Source organism: Gigantopelta aegis, chromosome 5 (assembly GCF_016097555.1).
Source record: "Gigantopelta aegis isolate Gae_Host chromosome 5, Gae_host_genome, whole genome shotgun sequence".
Taxonomy (NCBI): Eukaryota; Metazoa; Mollusca; class Gastropoda; order Neomphalida; family Peltospiridae; genus Gigantopelta; species Gigantopelta aegis.
The window spans coordinates 2,246,828-2,255,743 of NC_054703.1; positions in this window are offsets into that span (position 1 = coordinate 2,246,828).

Below are 8,916 nucleotides of genomic sequence, written 5' to 3' on the forward strand. Positions count from 1 at the left end.
ATTTAACCTCAGCAGTCAACGGTAAATCCTTCGACAAATTTAATGTCTTACGGCCGGCAGATGACAGTAAATCCTTTCATAAATCGCTCCAATCTTAGCAGACGACAGTAAATCCTTCAACAAATCAGCTGTAGGTTACCTCGGCAGACGACAGTAAATCCTTTCACAAATCAGCTGCAGCCTTTCTTAGCAGACGACAAGTGAAAAAAAAAATCCAAAACATTTGAAAAATAACCCAGCTGCTTCCTAGGAAGCAGACGACAGTAAAAAAAAACCTTTAACAAATCGGTCAATTTCACAATTTCGATCACAGAAACGTAACCGTTGCTGTTCGAACGAAGAACCACAAAATATGAACGGCGTATTTCTCAACTTGTTTTTGTCAGAACTAAACATTCCAATAACAATGATTGTATTTTAAAGACACACGGCTTGGCGGACACTGAACTCTGTTGACGTAAGTTGTCTTGCCTTTAAAGTGCACCCTGAATACAATGGGGTTCCCCCAATACCCACGCTACAGCAGGTAGTCCCCACGCTGTGTTGCACACATCAATGGTGTTCAGTTGCTAATGACTCATCTATTTTCACCAACTTTGAAATGTCTCCATTCAGACAACTGTAATTGAATAAATCTTATGGATAACAAAAGCAGCATTCACAAATAAACAGTTAAAGGGACTATGTTGAGTTTTCAAACATTTTGAAATATTTCCAAATAATAAATAAATAATATAAAAAATATTAACAAATAATAAATAGATAATAAAACTCTATTAACAAATAATAAATAAATAAATAATAACACTGTTTTAATAATAAATAAATAATAAACTTTTTTAACAATAATAAATAACAAAATAATAAAAAGTTTAATAAATAATAAATAAATAATAATAAAAAGTTTAACAAATAAATAAATAATAAAAAAAATTTAACAACTAAACCCAGTAACATCTTGAATACACTTTACTGTTTAGAATGTGTTCATATCCATGTACCCCCAATAACCGTGGTGTGGTTTCGTGCTGGGGGGGGGGGGGGGGTAGCTCAATGGTACAGCACTCGCTTGATGCACGGTCGGTCTGGGATCGATCCCCGTTGGTGGGCCCATTGGGCTATTTCTCGTTTCAGCCAGTGCACCACGACTGGCATATCAAAGGCCGTGGTATGTGTTATGGTGGGATGGTTCATATAAAAGATACCTTGCTGCTAATCGAAAAGAGTAGCCCATGAAGTGGCGACAGCGAGTTACCTCTCTCACTATCTGTGTGATCCTTAACCATGTGTCGGACGCTATATAACCGTAAATAAAATGTGTTGAGTGCGTCGTAAAATAAAACATTTTCTTCCTTCCTATTGTCAGTCTATGGATGAATGGAGAGAAGGTAATACAGTAATATCGAATCTGGCCTGTTTCAGTCTATCGCAGACGTCTAGGCTACTAATCGGAACGTGTTAGAATATAGAGGGCAAACTGTTAACGTGATTTGAAACTTATCTGATTTGAAAGCTATCTGATCGTAAACAACGTGTTGTCCTTTCAAATCAATTTAAGACAGAAACATTGCTCATGTTGGTTCAGACTACAAAATGGAAACTATTAGAATAAATGGAAAACTGTTAACATGATTTGAAAGTTATTTGATCGTAGAAAAATGTGTATAAAATAAATTTTCAAACACACAAATTGTTTTCGCTGGTCCAGTCTTCAAATTAGAAACTGTTGGAATAAAGGGCAAGCGGGTAACATGATTTGAAAGTTATTTGTCTGATCGTATGCCTATAAAATCGATTTGGTAATTCTGACATAGTCTTAGAGAGAAAATCCGCTACATTTTTCCATTAGTAGCAAGGGATCATTTATATGCACCATCCCATAGCAAGGATGGCACATACCACGGCTTTTGATATACCAGTCGTTGTGCATTAGTTGGAATGAGAAATAGCAAGACAGGCCCACCGAGCGCTTTACCACTGGGTTACATCCCGCCCCACCAGTTTACTAAGTCAACACTAGCAAAAAACAGAGCTCATTGGAATTAGTATAGCTGTGATTACATGCACTCATGAATCCCTGTGAAAACAGTGATGGTATCAAGAGTTCGCAAAAGGTAAGCACATCCTGCCCCGACTGGCGTAGCTAGGATTTTTGTATTGGTTGGGGGTGGGGGTGGGGGTGGGGTGGGCAACCCACACTATGTATGTATATATGTATTGATGTATCAATATCTATATAGTGTATGTATGTCGAGGTTGACTGTTACATACGTAGATATTAACGCACAGGCGCAGGGGATAATTAAATCCTTTCTGGCCTCACAAATTGTCTCATGCCGTTGCTGAGACTTGAACCTGTGGCACCGAATCGCCTGCAAATTGCAGACTAACCACAATGCGTTCTGAGCTATTGAGGCATCCATAAAAAGGATGCTCTTTAACTCAACCACATGCATGGGGCCTATAATCTACGCGGTCGATCCCGCTTACGTGCATGAAACAGTGGACAGACCTGGCACTGGCTAGTGTGTATTGATGCATGAATATCTATATATTGTATGTATGTCGAGGTTGACTGTTACATACATAGATATTGACGCACTGGCGCAGGGGATAATTAAATTCTTTCTGGCCTCACAAATTGTCCCATGCCGTTGCTGGGACTCGAACCTGTGGCACCGATTCGCCCGCAAATTGCAAGACTAACCACGATACGCTCTGAGCTATCGAAGCTTCCATAAAAAGGAAGTTCTTTAACTCAACCATATGCATGAGGTCTACAATCTACGCGGTCGATCCCGCTTACGTGCATGAAACAGTGGGCAGACCTGGCACTGGCTAGTATGTATTGATGTATGAATATCTATATATTGTATGTATGTCGAGGTTGACTGTTACATACATAGATATTGACGCACTGGCGCAGGGGATAATTAAATCCTTTCTGGCCTCACAAATTGTCCCATGCCGTTGCTGGGACTCGAACCTGTGGCACCGATTCGCCCGCAAATTGCAAGACTAACCACGATACGCTCTGAGCTATCGAAGCTTCCATAAAAAGGAAGTTCTTTAACTCAACCATATGTATGTATGTATTTATGTATTTATGTATGTATGTATGTACATGTATGTGTGTGTATGTGTGCGTGTATGCGCGTGTTTGTGTGTATGTATGTGTGTATATATGTATGTATGTGTGTGTGTATGTATGTATGTATGTATGCATGTATGTATGTATGTGTGCGTGTATGTGTTGATGTATGTATGTATGTGTGTATGTGTGTGTGTGTATGTGTGTGTGTGTGTGTGTGTGTATGTATGTATGTATGTATTTTGGCACCTGCCGTGAGTACTGCCACCAAAGCTGTGACGTCATCTATAACGATGAAAGATAGATGTGTAAGAGTTTCACCAAAGAGATGAAATATCTGCATAAACTGGTTAATTATGTTTTAAGTTAATACCACTTGAACTAGGAATATTTAGAACAAGATGAACACGTTTTGACAGAGCTAATGCTTTTACAACAATTCAGGGGACAATATTTCGAAATCTGAGGTAACCGGAAGTCGGTTCACGTGTTTTTTACCTAGGTAACCAATTGTTCGGTTACGTGAATTATATTTGCGTAACCCATGGGTTATCTGATCGGTTACCTCAAAATTACGTTGAAATTATATTTTAAATACATAGTTTTTAGCTGAAACATAAAGTTAAAACAAATACAAAAGAAAACATTTTACAAAAAAAAAAAAAAAAAAAAAAAAGTCTTTAACGCTTGCTAAAGTTAACAATATTATAAAAGAACTGAATATTAGCCCCAGTACTGAAACAAAATACAGGGTCGTAGCCAGAAATTTTCTTAGAATTACGCACGCCAAAGGCGTGCCCGAGCGGGGGGATTCGGGGGGGGGGGGGGAGGCTCCCCCTGTAAAAAAATTAAAACTCAGGACGCCTGTAGATGCATTTTTAAAAATCTGTTTTCGAGTCAATTTTAAGATGATATTTTATAGAACAATTACAGACAGCCTAGACCTATTCCCGGATTTTGTTTTTGCATTACACACATGCGTACTGTGCGTAATGGGCGCTACGCCTTTGAAATAGATAAATACTCATTTGTAGGGATCAGTGTTCGAGATCAAACATTGTTGGCAGTATCCCAGTTGGATACTAAAATTTCAAAATCTGGTATCCCACCTGATAATTTAGTATCCCATTTAAATGAAATTCATAAATAACATCGTAACAAACTTGGACGACACTGTTCTCGTTCCCAGTCTAATGCTACACCGCAATCAAAATCGCGAAATTCGTGAAATTCGCAATCAAACGGAATCGGCAAAAAGATTTGCTGCATCTATTTTTGCGTAATACTGACATAAATAATATTTAGTAGTAATCTATAAGTGTTTCTGACATTACTAATGATAAACCTACCTGTATCAATTTTTTGCAGATGTGGAATCAATATCTCAAATAAAATTTGAAGGGAGGAAACTTCCAACAAAAACAATAGCGACTTAGCGGTTCCCAGTCCACTGCTATGCCGCTATTGCTCCAGTGTAGCATTAGACTGGGTACAAGTAAGGGAAAATACTGTTACTTTACTTCACCAGTAAATTACGACTTTCATTGTTTCAGCGAAAAATAAAAACGCATGTTTAAAAAAACCCCAACAACAACATTATATGGTATCCCGATGGGATACTGGGTTCTTGAAGTCTGATATCCAAACTTAAATTCTAGTATCCCCGGGATATCGGGATACCGTTAATCTCGAACACTGGGATTCCTTTTTGCGATTTGCGGTGGCTATTCTACTTTCACTTCATCGATGGTACTTATATATTCTACAGTGACGTTCCAAATGTTTTTTTAAAGCTCATTATGCGATGTTAGTATTTTTCAATTTTTATGACACTTTTGGATTCCTGTTTACGTTAAAACCGTTTTTAACATATGTAAAATTATAGCCAATCCAATAGTATGTCTTCATATATTCCTTTAGAGATAAAATAGCAGCAGAAAATTTAGCCGTCCCAAGCGGTCCGAGCACATTTCTTTAAAACTTTTTTAAACTGTAGACTGGTCGCAAGTTACAACTGTTGCAATATAACGTTGTTTACTGGTTTGCTGCGCATCGAGTATCTAAAAATCAGTCTAAAACATTTGTCGGAATACCAATAGTATGTCTGCATGAATAAACTTCCTGTAATCGTGAAGTTTGCAAGTTTTTATTTCTGAACGTTTACAGGTCATGGCGTAACCGATTTGCGGTTCGCGTAAATTTAATTTTGCGTAACCGACACGCGAACAGAACAGCGGTTCGCGTGAAATATTGTGCCCTGCAATTCTTCCCAACATAGCGACTGTCGTTTGGACCAGTAATTTATTAATTATGAAATTTTTCCAACTTTCTCTATGTAGTTTAATAGGTCTATACTCTGTTTATTTTCACGAGTGTAGTGCATATAAAGTTATAAATTAATCAATACATCTGCCAGAGAAAAAGCCTTTTGATTTTCAGGTATTATTTTATTTATCATATTTGTTATACACCTTGATATAATATAGGAGTGGGATATTTTAAAGTCTGACCCTGTGCCTCTTAATATGTGGACACAATAGTCGTTGGTTATACCTAGCCCCGAAATCCTATAAGTATTACTTTTAGTTGCAAAACCAATGGCAATGCACAAATAATACACAGTTCTGTACTGGGGGTTTTTTGTTTGGTTTTTTTGTGGGTTTTTTTTTTTTTTTGGGGGGGGGGGGGGGGGGGGGTGTGTTGTTGTTGGGGTTTTTGGGGGGTTGACTGCCAATATCCTTTGGAATACTAGAATACGTCTTTCCAAAATGCTTCTTCAAATTATCAATTTAAATTGCCCTCACCATAGGCTTCCATATTTGTAGGAGGGCAGGCTGGCTTTTGTCTAAATTAAACGAAACTGCCCGAATCTGAATAACAAAATTTATTCTTATTAGCATTACTACCAAACACCTATACAGGGTTGCAAACGAATCATTACGCATTTTTACATAGATTACAACAAATTATGGTGGTAAAATGACGGAAATACATGGTAAAAAGGTCTCACGTAAGCACATTTTGTTTGAATAACTGTATATATTTTGCCTGAATTTTAGGTTTTGCACCAACACTGGGGGATCAGTTGCCCCCACCCCACCCCGTCCCCTGTCTCATACTGTTATGATCCTCACACAATTTACTATTCTGTTACAGGAACGTCACATCAAGTTATTTTCAGAGAAACTGTTTATCTGACATAATCTTTTGAAGAAAGAAGAAATCATGATAAACTCTTCATAATGTATAAACCTTCAAATAATTTGTTGACCGGCATCGGTAGTGTCGTCCCCGTCGGTGGATCCATTGGGCTATTTCTCGTTCCAACCAGTGCTCCACAACTGGTGTAACAAAGGTTGTGGTATGTACTATCCTGTCTGTGGGATGGTGCATATAATAAATCCCTTGCTGCTAATAGAAAAGAGTAGCCCATGAAGTGGCGACAGTGTGTTTTCTCTCTCAATATCTGTGTGGTCCTTAACCATATGTGCGACGCCATATAACCGTAAATCAAATGTGTCGAGTGCGTCGTTAAATAAAACATTTTTTTTTTTTTTTTTCTGTGGTATCGTGGTTAAGCCATAGGACATAAGGCTGGTAGGTACAGGGTTCGCAGCCCAGTATCGGCTCCCGATCACAGCGAGTTTTAATTACTCAAAGAGTAGGCGTAAGACCACTACACCCTCTCACTAACTACTAACCCACTGTCTTGCAGTGCCAACCCAGATAGCTGTGTGTGTTCAGTACAGCGTGCTTGAACCGTAATTGGATATAAGCACGAAAAGAAATTGAAATAAATTGTTGCTGAACTTCTTGACTTCACAATTACCTCGTTCAACAGATAAATTCAACATATAGCAGAGATATCTTCATATTTTCTTAGCAATGCTGCATGTTTGCTTGCATATATTCGTCGGCTAAAGCACTTCTCAGATTCGGGGGACGCAACGTAGCCCAGTGGTAAAGCGCTTGCCTGATGCGCAGTCGGCCTGAGATCGATCCCTGTCGGTGGACCCATTGGGTTATTTCTCGTTCCAGCTAGTGGTATGTTATCCTGTCTGTGGGATGGTGCACATAAAAGATCTCTTGCTACTAGTGGTAAGTTATATCCTGTCTGGGATAGTGCATATAAAGTATATCTTGCTACTAATGGAAAAATGTAGCGGGCTTCCTCTCTAAGACTGTCAAATTACCAAATGATTGACATCCAATAGCCAAGATTCCCAGTCTAGAGCTCCACGCGGTAAGACGTGTTTGTTTCGCGTGTGCACACTGCACGTGCTTTCGTGTGCTTTCGTGTGCTCGACTTGGGGTCCTTCATTTCGTTGTTTTTCTCAGCGAAATGAAGTTTTGTACTGGGATGTATGCGGCCATTGGAACTGATTGAACGCTGGAACGCTTCTCGTTTCGACAGCCTGCACCACCAGGTTGGATTCTTTTTTAGCGAGATTCCTTGCCTCCAAGTCATTTCTCCTTCTGACTGTCGACTTGGTTTTTTTCGTGACTCGTATGACGGCCATTCTGCAGAACGCCACGGTTGTTCGCGTTTAGTCTCTACATGTCCGAGCCTGTCCTAGCAGCATTGGAAGATTGACCGCCCCACTCTAAGAAGAAATAGGAAGCGGGGTCGGCCCCTACTACTCTTTTTCTAGACTTTACCTTGCTTTATATTGATACCATCTCGTATCCTCCGGAGTCGGGGCCCATCCGCACCACTATACCAAACCATGACGACTGGACTATACCCTAGTCTGATACTCTCTCTCGTTCAGACGGATCCGACTTCTCAAGATCTGTATTTCAGCACAGCACTACACCTTCAACGTCTATCGACTGTCAACCTAGGGGTTTTCTTGACGGGATGCAACCCATCTCGTCCCTTTAAGCTGTGCACCCAAACGGCCTTAACGAGGCCACTCGCGTGGACATATCGATCGGACTTTAAACTTTTAGATCTGCGTTCAAAATTTTATGTCGAAATTACTTCTTTTTTAAAAATATTATTAAATAGTCCGATCCTCTCTTCTTTCTCTTATTTAATTTTGGACTGTCCTTCTAAAATGCTCCAAATTATATAAATATTCGGCCGAGCAGTCAATTCTTTTTATTTTTGGCTTGTAACCTTTTTATTTTTTTTTTATTTATTCTATTAACTTTTTTTACTAATTGCTATTTTCAAAATTCTGCCCATTTTCACCCCCCCCCCCCCCCCCCCCCCCCCATCCCGAGTCAGGCCACCGATCTTATCGGAGGTCGGACTCGGGATGGGCGTGTTCGAAACCCTAGTGGTATATGGGCACGTTAAACTAGTTATAATAATAAACCAATAGCCAATGATTAATAAATCAATGTGCTGTTGCGGAATAATACATATAAAAAGATACGTCTCTTGTAAAGATGAAGCTATTAAGAATAGCAATATTCTGTTAGACCATCTAGTATGTCAAAATAACATTTATAGGGTAAATCCATCTGAAATAGTTTGGGTTGCTGGGGCGTAGCCAGAGAGGTAAAAACGCCGAGGGAAACCAAGACCTGTAAAATAAATATCAGTGTCATGGGAAAAATAAAATAAGCCTGAAGAAATTCCAGACGAGGCAGGGTTTTGGGATTCTAACAATGTAGACGTGCTTACATTGTTTTGTTGTTGTTTTGTTAGGGTTTTTTGTTGTTTTGTTGGGGGTTTTGTTGTTTGTTTTTGTGGGGTTTTTTGTTTTTTTTTGGGGGGGGTTGGGATTGTTGTTTTTTTTGGGGGGGGAGAGGGGGGGGGGGGGGGGGTCATTCAAAAGACCACCCAAAACGATGCATCCGATTTCAGAAGGATG